Source organism: Myotis nattereri (assembly GCF_964212035.1).
Source record: "Myotis nattereri genome assembly, chromosome: 3".
NCBI classification, from domain to species: domain Eukaryota; kingdom Metazoa; phylum Chordata; class Mammalia; order Chiroptera; family Vespertilionidae; genus Myotis; species Myotis nattereri.
In genome coordinates this window covers 92686972-92701851 of record NC_138077.1, presented here as the reverse complement: position 1 = coordinate 92701851, position 14880 = coordinate 92686972, and the positions used below count along the sequence as shown (strand labels likewise).

Below are 14880 nucleotides of genomic sequence, written 5' to 3'. Positions count from 1 at the left end.
TTACCCTTTTACTATATAGGATAGAGGCCTGGTGCACGGGTGGGGGCCGGCTGATTTGCCCTTAAAGGTGTCCTGGATCAGGGTGGGGGTCCCCACTGGGGTGCCTGGCCAGCCTGGGTGAGGGGATGATGGCTGTCTGCAGCTGGTCACACCTACTTCAGGGTGGGGGTCCCCACTGGGGTGCCTGGCCAGTCTGGGTGAGGGGCTGAGGGCTGTTTTCAGGCTGGCAGGTGACTGAAGCTCCCAACTGCTCCTTGTTTTCTTTTTTTTTATTTATTCTGGGCAAGCTTTAGCTCTGGCTCCAGCTCTGAGGCCTCTGCTGCTGAAAGCAGGTATCTGGTTTGTTTGGGTTCTATAACCGAAACACTGCATCAACTCCAGCTCTGAGATCTCAGCTGGCTGAATGCAGGTTTCTGGGGTTTTGTTTAGCTTCTATATTTGTAACAATGTTTCAAACTGCAGGCTCAGAGGCCGGCAAGGCAGGCGGGGAACGTTGGTTTCCTCCATCACTGAAGCAAACAAGCCTCATGTTATTTTCAAGCTGCCTGGCTGCCGGCCGCCATCTTGGCTGGCAGTTAATTTGCATATCTCGCTGATTAGCCAATGGGAAAGGTAGCGGGTGTAGGCTAATTACCATGTTTCTCTTTTATTAGATAGGATATACAAGGATTCCAATTCCTCCATACATGCCTGACAGTAGATGTATTTAGTCTTACCTTTTAATGAGTCTCATAGTTCTGTAGTAGTATCATATTATGAACTAATTTTGAATTTCCCTAATGACTAATAATATTGAGTTTTTTCCTATATATGTATTTGCAATCTGTCAATCTTCTGTAGTGAAATGACTGGTAAAATCCTTTCACAATATTGTTATTGCATTATTATTATTTGTTATTAAGTTTAGAATTTACTTTATAGATTCAGAATAGAAGTCCCTCAGACATGTGTTTTACAGATATTTCTTCCCAATATGTGGCTTATCTTTTATAGTCTTAACAGTGTCTTTCAGGTAGCAATTTTTAATTTGGTGAGGTCTAATTGAATAATTTGTTATTTCATGAATAATATTTTTGGTGTCATAACTAAAAAATCTCTATGTAAACCAGGATCACAAAAATATTCTCTTATGTTTACTTCTAGAAATTGTACAGTTTTAGTTTTATATTTGGGTTCATAATATTTTGAGTTAATTCTTGTATATATTGTGACGTATGAATCTAAGTTTACATTTTTGCATATGGATGTCCAAATGCTCCAGTATAATTTTTCCTCTGCATTGCCTTTGCACCTTTTGCAGAAATCAATTTTTATGTGTGTTGGACTATTTCTGGACATTCAATTGTTTAAATGTGCTAATTGTTTGCCTCTATTCACTATTATAGCTTTATAATAAAGCTTGCAATCAGGCAGTTAGTACTCCAAATCTGTGTTTGTTTTTTTTAATTTTAAGGTTGTTTTGTTTTGTTTTGTTTTTGTTTTGGGGGGGGTTTTTTGTAGCTAAACTAGGTCATTTGAATTTCTTCATGAATTTTTAGAATAACTGTATTTTTTAAAGGCAGCTATTAGATTTTAAATAGGATAATTTTGAATCTAATTGTTTTTTGGGGGAGATTAAATATTTTAAAATGTTAATTGTTCTCATCCACAAGCACATCTCTCTCTCCATTTATGTAGGTCTTCTTTAATTTCTCTCAACAGTATTTTATAGTTTACAAAGTAGAGATTCTCTTATCTCTTCCAATATTTTTCTTGTGATTTCCTATTTTTGTTGCTATTATAAATTGTATTTATTTTATTTTTCAATTATCTGTTGCTAATATAAATAAATACATTTTTTTAATATTAACCTTGTATCCAGCAATGTTGTTAAATGTGCTTACTCAAGTAGCTTGTTTGTACATGTCAGTGGATTTTCTATTTTTATCATTTGTAAGTAACGAGGTTTTACTTCTTCCTTTTCATTCTGGAAGCATTTTATTTCTTTCCTCATTGTCTTATCAGAGCTTCTAGTATAATGTTAATTAGAACTAAGGATAGTAAACATGCTAGTCATGTTCCTGATTTAAGGGAGAAAACAACCAGTCTATCATCATTAAATGTTATATTAGCTGTAGGTTATCATAGATTAAAGAAGTTTTTTTCTATTGTAGTTTTTGATAAGGTTGTTTGTTGTTGTTGTTGTTAAGTACAGAAAAAAATATTGTAAATATCTTGAATATGTTTTAAAGTATAACTCAGTGTTTCCAATCAAGGTAGGCTGGAGGAAGGGAGGGACTCTGCCTCCTGGAGACAGATGACTGGGCCCAGCCCTCCCCCAGTTCTGCAGAGGTCAATCTAGGCTCATACCTTTAATTGTACAGGGCTGAGGGGCAAGGGCCGGCCTTGACCATTTCTTTGCTCCTTCCTGGCTCAGCTCAAAGTCAGGGCTCCTGGCCTCTCGCTGCGGGGGTCCTGAAGAAAGGATTCTGCCTATACAGGCCATTAAGAATCAAAGAGGAAAACAGCTAACAGGCCTTCCACACTTGGCTTCAAAAAGAGGGTAGTGGCTGAGACATTGGGGCTGAGGGTTGAGGGGCAGGGAATGGATAACTTACATTGGGCCCCCAACCTTCTCAGCACTGGGGCCATGGGGGTAAACCTGGATAGGTTTAGCAGGCCCTGGGTGTGCTCTGGCCAAGGGATAGGGGGGCCAGCTGGACACCACTGCTGGGAACACTTCTTTGTGGCAGAGAACACACGCACAGGTGCAGGGCTCGGCCTAACGGAGACACCATCAGAGCCCACTCCAGCCCTCAGAGATCAGCTTCGTAGGTGGAAACAATGTCACATGCATTTGCTAACAAGCAATTGAAGGTCATGTGTCCCACTGTAGAACAGCCACTGCCAGTGAATACCCCTGGTGGATCAGGAGGAAAGGGGCAGGCCTAGGTTTCCATGGCCAAGATTACCTGTTAGGCTGGGAGAGAGACAGACAGCATAGGTGGCTGAGGCCAGGCACTTGACTCACCCACGTGCAATTTCTGAAGGGTTAAGTCAATAAGGTGCCCAGCTTTAGTTTCTTTAAAAGGAACCAGTAAACCTCAGGCCAGGGTACAGACCCTAGGATTAAAGGAGGGTGGTGGCCAGGCCCATAATGCAGCCCTGAGAAACAGAAGCAAGTACCCCTGGAGGGGCCTGTCTGGACTTCCCCAGGCCCATGGAGGGAAACACATAACGCCCTTGGGAGTCACCATGTTTAGTGCCCAAGGCTCCCCAGGCTTCCAGAGCAAAGCCAGTCACTCCGCAGGCACATGAACAATCCAAAGCTCCACTGGGAATATGTAGGTAAAGCCTGTTGTCAGTGCAAATGCAGCAAGTCTGGGAAGTCTGTTGCCGCTGCCAACCCTATTCTTGGCTCCCACCTTCTATATGGGAAGGGAGATCCCCAGAGCAGAAACCTGGAATCTGAGGAACTTCCGCAGGAGGAGGCCCTGTCCCCGGAAGAGGCCCTTCACCTTCCCCAAGTGAAAACATCTAGCCTCAAACATAAATTTCTCTATGAAATATCTGACTTCTCTGAAAGTAATAAATATTTACCATGTCCTATCACCAAGAAGCAGCAACGGGGGAGGGAAGAGAAGCAAGAGAACCTTTGCTGTGACTCCCAACCCTAGCAACACGGGATTCAGTCCCATGTAGCTGAGGAGCTGAGCACAGGCAGCCACCAAGGCTGCTAAGACCCTCTGTTAGTGGAGGGGCTGGCACAACCTTCAAGGCTGGGAATGGCTGACTTTCAAGTTCTCATCCTGGGAAGAGGCCTGTCATATTGCCAAAAGTACAGGCACAGGGGCAGGAAGGAGAGAGGAAGAAAATATCAGAACTAAAGGAGACAACACAGCCGGAGGAGCCCTTCCTTCTTCCTCCCAGCACTGTCTCCTTCCTCTCTCTGGCTCCATGCCAGTCTCTGAGCCACCAGCTGGAATGTCAGAGGGCTGGTGATAATGGCAGGCAGGCGAGGGGCCAGCTGTGGGGCAGACCAAGAGTGGGGCCAGCAGTGGAAGAATGAGAGGGCACCTTTGTGAACACATGCTGATGGGCAGTGGAAGCAGCAGGCCCTGCAGAGGGCCGTGTGTTACAGAGTCCTACCATTTCCAAGGCCAGAGGGGAGTGTTCTCAAATGCTCTAACTGGGCTTGACAACTGCCTTGGAGTCTCCAGGAGGGGCAAGAGCAGGGACTTCTGGGTCCCCATGGGGGAAACCAGCCTCCCTTCCACCTGGCTTGGAGCAGGATGAGGAATGGGAGCAGCTCATGAGTGGGAGGCTCTCTGTCTCCTGGGCCACCAAAAGGGGGTGCTGCTGCTACTTCAGGACACCAACTTTTACTGCAGAGTTTCCAGAAAGAGATCAAATTCTCAGACGTTCTTCTCAGGCACAGCCAGCTTCTCTGGTAGCAAGTCCAAGCCCTCAGCCATGGACTGTGCCCCGATATCTATGTTCAGTTGAGGGGGATTCTGAAATTCAGGATAGAAGGTCCCCCAAGTCCATAGCAAGACTGTCATCTTTAGAAAAATCCGGTTTGAAGTCGATCATGAAATAGTCCCCATGGGTATTGCCACTGCTGCCGCCACTGGAGCCATCAGAGTGCAGGCTGCCCTGGAGAGGAGACTCAGTTTCTGGGGAATCCTGAGGATTCTCCATGGGATTGGCCTCCTCCAGTTCTAAATTCTTGGGAACAAAAGGTATATCCAAACTCATCAATGCCACCTGGCTAATGGGTTTGTTGACAAAAGCCCCCACTTTTCAGGCAAAGATGTTCTCCAAGACATTGTGGGGAGAGGCCCGTCCCTCACCGCTATTTGATAGTTTTAGTATCCTGGCTGCTAGAAAGTGTGGCAGCACAGTGAGCCCCATCAGAAAGGGTGCAGATTGCCAGTCTCTCCTGATCAGCCTGGGCACCACAGGCAGGCTGGTTGGGAGCAGGGACATCCCACCTTCTTTCCAGAGAATCCTTAGCTGGGATGGAGGGGAGGTGGAGAAAGGTGGTGCACACTTCTTGAGAATCTTCCACAGAAAGATATGTTCCTCCAATGCCCTTGCCAGTCGTTTTGTAACTGCAGGGGTACATAGGCAAGGAGCTGGTCCACAATGTGATCAGTGATAATCCCCATGATAGGTGGGGTCCTCTCAAATTGCCTGGTGTCATGAATGCCAAGTTAATTCTATAAGCACAAGAAAAAGTGATGGTGCCCAGGGGGGTACCCACTGTCCCAACACGAACTGTCTGGAAACCTTTCCCTAAACCATTCAGCTGGACTTCACCAAAATATATCCTGTAGAATATGACATATTCATGTCCTGTTTCCTGGAGAGCCTATAAGCTGTTGTCACCCTTGTTATAGCCAGAAGAGACTTCAGCAGCAAGGGCAGTCTGTTGTACACCTTGTAGGGAACTTTGATTTCTTTATCACACTTTTCATTCATTTCAAGACACCAAATTTCTAGTTCCATAGAATGTCCCTCCAATGTCTTGAGTGAGATCCCCGTACACATAGGTCTCCCAACAGCAGGCAGCTTCCCTGCCAAGGCCTTCTTTGCTTTATGTGTAACCTCTGGCCTGTCGTTGATTGCTAAATTGAACTCGTTGGGGATGAAGATGAATGAGTACAATTCTTCTCACCAAGTTGAGCCTGGACAATCACTTGAACAGTCTTGAGGGCAAAAAATTTAATTAACTTCTCCAGATCCTTTCTGTCCTGGGAATTGAGATCAGTTTCCATTGCCAATGGGAATCTGCAGAGCTGCGACACAGAGAGTGGCTCGGGCTCTCATTATGGAGGCGGGGACCTGGGGCTGGCCAGCTGCGCCTCCTGGCGGAGGGTTCCGAGCTCCACAGCAGCAGTGACAGCCTGGATCGCAGATAGACTCCTCACGCCTCAGGAGGCTCATGGATCGAAGACCCCCACGTATTCACTCTCAGGACTAAGCGAGTTGTCGCACTCACATAGACGGAAGCTCTTTAAGACTCTCCTCACAGCTCAAGCGATCACTCCTGCCTTAAGCCCCTTGGCCAGCTGCTCCCTGAAGCCGCCATCCTTACTGTTTCGGTTGTGTGTTTTTTAAATCAATTTTAGAGAAAGGGAGTAAGGGAGAGAGAAAGATATCTCTATTTGTTGTTTCCCTTATTTAGGCATTCATTGGTATTCTTGTATATGCCCTGTCCTTGGATCAAATCCAAACCTTGGCATATTGGGACTAGGCTCCCACAAACTGAGCTCCCCAACCAATGTCTCAGAGAGGTTTAATGAGGACCAGAAGTTTAATTCAGACTTTTTTTATTCTGTGTCTATTGAGATGATAATGCGACATTTTTATTGTTAAGGTGGAGTTATGGACTAGTTGTGTCACATTCAAATTTCATATGTTAAAGATCCAATCCCGAGAACCACAGAATGTGACTGTGTTTGGAGATTAGGGCCTCATTCAATCTGATGGTTTTCCTCTAAGGAGAGATTAGAACACTGAGAAACACTAGGAATACATATGCAGAAAAAAAGGAAAAAAAAAAAGACCACATGAGAACTCAGGGAGGCCTCAGTGGAAATCAAACCTGCTAAGAGACACTATGATCATTTTTTTTAATTTAAATTTTATTTTTACATTACAGTTGACATACAATATTATATTAGTGTCAGTTATATAACCCCATGTTTAGATATTTATATAATTTACAAAATGATCACCTCAATCAATCTAGTACCCATCTGATACCATACATAGTAATTACAATATAATTGATAATTAGAGGCCTGGTGCACAAAATTCGGGAATCAGGGCCAATCAGGCATTCCGGCTGCTGGCCGGAACCTTCCTTCATTCCACGCTGACCACTGGTGGTCAGTGCACTTCATAGCAAGCAAGTGAACTCCTGGTCTCTCTGTCAAACTCCCGAGTAGGCACGTTGCATATTAGCCTTTTATCTACACTAATAAAAGACAAACATGCAAATTGACCATACCTTTGCTATGCCTTAAGCCACACCCACCAGCCAATCAGAGCAACTATATGCAAATTAACCCAAACAAGATGGCGGCTGGCAGCCACAGAGCTAGAGCAAGCTGGAGGCTTGGTTGCCCCAATGATGGAGGAAGCCAAGCTTCCTGCTGCCGGCTCTGTGTTCCACTCAAAGCAACAAAGTTTCAATTATAGAAGGTAAATAAACCCCAGATACCTGCTTTTAGCCGGCTGTGGCCACGGAGCTGGAGTGAGCAGGAGGCTTCCCTCCCACCCGCCCTGGGTGGCTCTGAGCTCCTCTCAAGGCTACAAAGTTTCAATTACAGAAGGTAAATAAATCCCAGAATAAAAAAAAAGAAAAAAAGGAGAGGCTGGGAGCTTCCGTCCCCGGGGGCCTTGGCCAGCCTGAAAACAGTCCTCAGTCCCTCACCCAGGCTGGCCAGGCACCACAGTGGGGACCCCCACCCTGAAGGGGGTGTGACCAGCTGCACACAGCCATCAGCCCCTCACCCAGGCTGGCCAGGCACCCAGTGGGACCCCCACCCTGATCCAGGACACCCTTCAGGGCAAACCAGCCTGTCCCCACCTATGCACCAGGCCTCTATCCTATATAGTAAATGGGTAATATGCAAACTGATTTTAACAGCAGAACTGGGAATGACTGGTCACTATGACACACACTGACCACCAGGGGGCAGATGCTCAATGCAGGAGCTTCCCCCTGGTGGTCAGTACACTCCCACAAGGGGAGCTCTGCTCAGCCACAAGCCAGGCTGACGGCTGCCAGCACAGCGGTGGTGGTGGGAGCCTCTCCCGCATCCTCAGCAGCACTAAGGATGTCCGACTGCAGCTTAGGCCTGCTCCCTGCTGGTAAGTGGACATCCCCCGAGGGCTTCCGGGCTGCCAGAGGGATGTCTGACTGCCAGCTTGGGCCTGATCCCCCAGGGAGCGGGCCTAAGCCAGCAGGTAGACATCCTCCAAGGGGTCCCAGACTGCAAGAGGGCATGGGCTGGGCTGAGGGACTCCCCCTCCCCCCTGAGTGCACAAATTTTTGTGCACCGGGCCTTTAGTATCTGTAATAATAAAAGTGTAACATGCAAATCAACCGAACGGCCAAACAGCAGAACAGCTGTGCGGACATCCTTCCGCATGACCTTCCAGACGAAGCCAGGGCTGCAAGGGTCGAGGCAGCCAGGGCTGTGAAGGCCTATTCTTGCACAAATTTTGTGCCTAGGGCCTCTACTATATATATGTTGCTATACACATCCTGTGAGTATTCTGTAAGTACCAATTTATACTTCTAAATCCCTTCCCTTTTTTACTCATTCCCCCAATTCTTCTCCCATCTGGCAACCATAAATCTGCTTTCTGTATCTATGAATTTTCATCTGTTCTGCTTGTATGTTTATTTTTTCTTTAGATTCCACATGTAAGTGAAATAATCTAGCCTTTGTCTTTATCTGACTTATTTCACTAAACACAATCCCTCCAGGTCCATCCTGTTGCAGGTGTTAAGATTTCAGTCTTATGACTGAAACATATCCTATTATATATATGCAACATTTCTTCTTTATCCATTCATCTATTAGGGTACACTTGGGTTGCTTCTGTATCTTGATTATTGAAAATACTGCACTAAACATATGAATGTATATACCTTTTCAATTTAGTATTTGGGTTTCTTTGTATAAATTCCCAGAAGTGAAATTGCTGGGTCCTTCTTTATCTCTTGGTATAGCCTTTTATTTTTTTTAATTCTATTGTGTCTTCCATTAGTATTGCTATCCCAGATTTTGTTTGTTTTTCTTACATTTTCCTGAAATATCTCTTTGCATCCCTTTATTTTCATTCTGTGTGTCCTTCTATCTGGAGTGAATCTCTTATTGACAGCACCTGTGAGGGTATTGTTTTGTTATCAATTCAGTCTCCTTATGTTTTTTGATTGGAGCATTCAATCATTTGCATTTTAAGTAATTGTTTTTAGATATGTATTTAATACTTCATGTAGTACTGGTTGGTGGTGATGGGCTGTTTTAGCTTTTTCTTGTCTGGGAAGCTCTTTATCTGTCCTTCGACTCTAAATGATAGCTTTGATGGGTTGAGTGATCTTGGTTGTAGGTCCTTAACTTTTCATCACTTCAAATACATATTTGCTAATCCCTTCTGGCCTGCAATGTTTCTGTTGAGAAATCAGGTGACAGCCTTATGGGAACTCCCTTGTAGATAACTGTCTTTCTCTTGTTGATTTTAAGATTCTCTCTTTGACTTTAACCTTTGGGATTTTAATTATGATATGTTCTGGTGTGAGCCTCTTTGAGTTCACCTTGTAGACACCTAAATTAAATGCCAAGTTCCAGAAGTGTGAAAAATAGATTTTTGTATTTAAGCCAGTTAATCTGTGGTATTTTGATATAGAAGACCTAGCAAATTAATACTAATGATGAATTATATGTTTGATTTCTTAAGACAAATTGCAGATCACTTTTATATTTACACACAAAAAAATGAGAGGGAAGCATAGACATTTCCTATATTCACCTGGCATAGCCTCACCCAGTATCAATATCACTCATAGAGAATTGTAATGATTTTTTCTTTAATTAAGGATGAACTTGCATTGATACATCATAATCATTCAAAGTCCATAGTTTACTTTAGGGTTCACTCTTTGTGTTGCACACTGTGGGTTTTGACAAAAGTATAATTTTATATATATATATATATATATATATATATATATATATATATGGCCTAGTGCACAAAATTCATGCACTGGTAGGGTCCCTAGCAGCTGCCAGCTGCTGGCCGGGTACTCCCTTCCCCCAGCCGGCCCTGCCCCCTGGTAGAAATCCCAGATAAAGTCCCAGTCAAGGGACCAATTTGCATACTACCCTTTTATTATATAGGATATATATATATATATATATATATATATATATATATATATATATATATTTTTTTTTTAGAGGCCTGATGCATTAAATTTGTGCAAGGTGTCTGGCCCTTGCTGCCAAAGTGGCGGCCTCTACCTCAGCCCCTGCCACTGTGGCTTCATCCAGAAAGTCGTCCAGAAGGTCGTCCAGTCTAATTAGCACATTACACACACACACACACACACACACACACACATATATATATATATATATATATATATATATATATATATATTTTAGAGACCCGGTGCATGAAATTCATACATGGGGGTAGGGGTGGTCCTTCAGCTGTGCCTTCACCCTCTGCAATTTGGTACCCCTACACCTTTTTCTTATCTAGCTAATCTCTTCACATTTAAAAAAAATTAACTGAAATACCACCTACTCTAGAAAATCCTCTTTGAACAAATCTTTACAATCTGTATTAAGTATTTTCGTATTATATCATTCTTTTTCTTTAACAGCAACTTAGAGTGATTGCAATGTGCTTCTCATTCTTGCATCTGAATTTTTTCTTCTTGCTCTTATAATAGCAAAGCGTATCCAATTTACATTTGCCCTTCAAGGGCTTATATTTGGTTCAGTTTCTAGTTGGCTCCCTGCTTCTTTTTTTTAAGCAATAAATTTGGGTTGTGATAGTAAGCCTCACTTATAATCAAGCCTGTAGGTCTCCCTCTCTGAATATTTCTATAATACCTATCACTTTAGCATACCAGAGATTGTGTTCATTTATAGAAAATAACAATAAATGTCACCTGATCATTTGATCTTCTAGTAATATTTTATAGCAAGGTGTATTATTCTAGTAATTTAACTATTACAAAACAGGCGTGCAGAAATAAATCACATTGAACAATAAAGAATGACTCAAATATCAAAGCATAGTACACTTAGGGTCTCCCTTGTCCTGTGCCTCAGATATCATAGCATATTACACAGTTCACAAGGAACTCAGTTTCCTTTAAAATAGGAAGGGACCCCATACCCATGAAGCAGCTACTTCCACACATATTTTTTTTTTATTTAATTCACAGCACATACTCTTTGTACTAATTGTTGGAAAATCATCTTAGCAATTGCCTCTGTTCCTCTCTGTATTGTTGCCTTACATTCTGATGCCATTACTGTGTTTTTATCATTCACTCACTCTAATAAGATTGTGAATTATTTAAGGGCAAAGATCATGACTTGAGCTTGTGTGTTCCCTGTCATGGCACCTAGATAAATACTCAAATGCCATCCAGTCCAAATGCCTGTGATGAGAGAGGCCCACCGTTGCTGGAGACCTCTGATTTTTATTTAAGGGGCCTCACTTGTTCTGTGACTTTACAGAGGGGTGGGTAGTGGCTGAGGGAATTTGGGGAAACCCAGACAGAATTCTCCTCCTAAAAGATTTTGCTAAGCTGGCGCCTGGGACCACAGGGCATTTGTCCAATTAAAACTTGGACACACAGCAATAACAAAGGCACTGATCTCCTACTGCTAATGCCTAGCGATCAAACTCCAGCTTGCAGGAACTCACCTCCGCAGTCAGGACCTGGTGCTGGGTGGACCTGAGCTGGTGCTCTTAACTCTAGGGCAGGGGTCCTCAAACTTTTTAAACAGAGGGCCAGTTCATTTTCCCTCTGACCTTTGGAGGGCGGGACTATAGTTAAAAAAAAAAAAAAAAAAAACAACTATGAACAAATTCCTATGCACACTGCACATATCTTATTTTGAAGTAAAAAAACAAAAAGGGAACAAATACAATATTTGTATCTACATGTGGCCCGCGGGCCATAGTTTGAGGACTCCTGCTCTGGGGAAAGGGAGACTTCCCTTGGCTTCAGGCTAGAGGCCCCAGACTCCGCGCCACCCACCAGAACAGGTCCATAGTGCCAGCTGGTCAACAGAACAGCTTCTTCGCCTGGGATCATGGGGATGCGTGGCCTGTTCTGTTAGCCTCACGATCGATTGCGGGGATGCCGGTTCTGTTCACCCCGCCATTGATCGCGGGGAGGCCTGTTCGCCCTGCGATCAATCACGGGGAGGCCTGTTCTGCTCACCCCATGATGGGTGCTGGGCTGGGAGGCTTGGACCCTGGCTGCAGCTTGGTGCCTGTGCATACGCAAGTGGTCACAGGCAGGAACATCCGCTTGGCACCTACGCTCATAGGCCCGGAGTGGTCGGGGGTGTTCTGGGACCCCAGCTGCTCGGGGCCTATGCATGGGCCTACAGGTAAGAAGCAGCCTGGGTCCTGAGGATGTTCCCAGGACCCAGGCCACTCGGCACCTGCATATGCAAATTAACCACCATGTTTGTTGGGTTAATTTGCATACTCTCCTGATTGGCTGGTGAGTATAGTGGAGGGACGGTCAATTATCATGTTTCTCTTTTATTATATAGGATATCGGTATCAGATTATTTTTGCTGTTCTAAAAATCCTCTGTATCTTGCCTATTTATCTCTCCCCAACTCCAAACCCTATCAACCACTCATCTATGAGGCTTCTCTAGCCAAGAACAGCATGGCTAAAGAGCGAATGAGTCCTGAGTAGGGATGACTGGGGATTGAAAAAAAGATAGAGACAGTGGGTAAAGCTGGGACCAGGTGGGACACTGTTCTTGAATGGAGAGACAGAGACCCAGAGTTAGTGAAGCGCATTTATTATATACATCATGATGCCAGTAGTTTTACTAAAGTTTAAGACAAAGGAAATTATGTGAAATCATGTTTAAAGATCAAGCTGCAATTCTTCATTCTTGTGGCTTATTGTAGTCATCAGGCCTGACTGGACCCTGATGATTGCATCCGAACCTGGCGCTGGATGAACTTAGATAATTACACCAAGCACCTGGAGCCTAAGCTATAGGTCAGGACTGACAACATTCTTGCATTTTGGCAAGGTATGTTTTCCAGGACATGGCTTTGCCAACTCCACTGGACTGAGCCGATGACCCTTGCTCAGGTGCTCTTCCAGGTGCCCACTATACTCATCTTTTTACTATATGCATAATTTTTATTCTCTGGAATCCTATATAATAAAAATCTAATATGCTAAGTGTCCAGTCATCCGGCTGCCATTCAACCAATCAAAGCATAATATGCTAATGAGATGCTAAGGCCACTCCACTGCTCACTATGACATTCACTGACCACCAGGGGGCAGAGAGTAAACTGGTCCACCAGTTGCTATGACGTGCACTGACCACCATGGGGTAGATGCTCCTACAGGTGAGTTAGCTTGCTGATGGGGTCCAGCCAATTGGGACTGAGTGAGACAGGCCAGACATGCCCAACCTCCTGCACCCCTCCCCAGCCCTGATCGTGAACTGATGGGATCTTCTCGCAAGTGGGGAACCCCCTCTCTGAGTGCACAAATTTCATGCACTGAGCCTCTAGTGTTATATAGTTACTAGAGGCCCAGTGCTTGAAAATTCATGCACTGGAGGGGGTTCCCTCAGCCCAGCCTGCCCCCTCTCACAGTCCGGGAGCTCTCAGAAGTGGGAGGTGACTCAGCGATCAGGGGACAACGACACCCCCTCACACCTCTGCTGCTGCCACTGCCAGCAGTGCAAGCCTTGACCGGACCTGGTTTTCTGAGCCTCGGGCGGCCCTGGGCAAATGGACATCCGACATATAAGGTTTACCTGTGCCTCGGGCATCAGCTGGGCAGCTGCCATCCAAGGCTTGCATGTGCCTCAGGTCGGCCCTGGGTGGCTGGAGGGCTGAGGGAACTGGGGACTCTGGAGGCAGGCATGTGGAGCAGCTGGGCCTGCCTAGGGGCAGGCCTGGCCTTGCCACGCACCTGCCACTCCAGCGAGGCTGAGGGAACTGGGCGCCGCCATCTTGTGGTTGTGGGCACTGCTATATTTGAGGGTGTGGCAGTCAATTAGCATATCCCCTTCTTATTGGCTATGGGTGCTGTCATCTTTGTGATGGCATGAGGGTTAATTAGCATATTCCCTCTTTATTAGATAGGATAATCAGACAGTATGAAGTCTTGTCAGATTTCTGGGGTTTTGTTTTTGTTTGTCTGTTTGTTTTTACTTATTAATATACATTTAAGTTTCCTCTGTGTGTTTTTTTTAAATATATTTCATTATTATTATTATTATTATTATTATCATTATTTTATTTTATTTTTTTTACTGAGAGGAAGGGAGAGGGATAGAGAGTTTGAAACATCGATGAGAGAGAAACATCGATCAGCTGCCTCCTGCACACCCCCTACTGAGGATGTGCCCACAACAAAGGTAAATGCCCTTGACTGGAATCGAACCTGGGACCTTTCAGTCTACAGGCCAACTCTCTATCTACTGAGCCAAACCCGTTACGGCTCCTCTGTGTTTTTTTTCATGGCTCGGTAGCTCATTTCACTTTAGTGATGAAAAATAATTGATTGTCTGGATGTACCAGAAAACATCTTGGTTGCTTCTTACTTTTGGCAATTGTTAGTAATGCTGCTGTAAACATCCATGTGTGGTTTTTTGTGTTGACATAAGTTTTCAGCTCCTTTGAGTAAATGTCCAGAAGAATGATTGTTAGATAAGACTATATTTATATTTAAGTATGGTATGAGTATGTTTAGTTTTGTAAGAAGCCTCCAAATTGTCTTCCAAAGTTGCTGCACCATTTTGCATTTCTACAAATGACAATTCTTGTGGTACAACAACCATGCCAGCATTTGGTGTTGTTACTGTTCTGGATTTTGACCATTCTAATAGGTATGTAGTGGCATCTCATTATTGTTTCAGTTTGCATTTCCTTGATCACATATGATGTGGGTTATCTTTTTATATGTATATTTGCCATTTGTATATCTTCTTTGGTGAGGTGTTTGTGAAGGTCTTCAGCTCAACTTTTAATAGGGTTGTGCTTTTTTCCCTTACTGTTGAGTTGTAAATGTTCTTTTTATATTTTCACTAGAGGCCCGGTGCATGAATTTGTGCATGGGTGGGGGCCGGCGGCCCTG

At 44.3% G+C, this 14880-nt stretch overlaps 1 pseudogene across 1 annotated transcript; it reads right to left on the bottom strand.

Moving 5' to 3' along the window:
- Positions 1-4361: 4361 nt before the first annotated feature.
- Positions 4362-5759, bottom strand: LOC308517245 (autophagy-related protein 13-like; annotated as a pseudogene). The gene has a single exon. The product of its transcript is annotated as an autophagy-related protein 13-like (transcript).
- Between the last annotated feature and the right edge of the window lie 9121 nt (positions 5760-14880).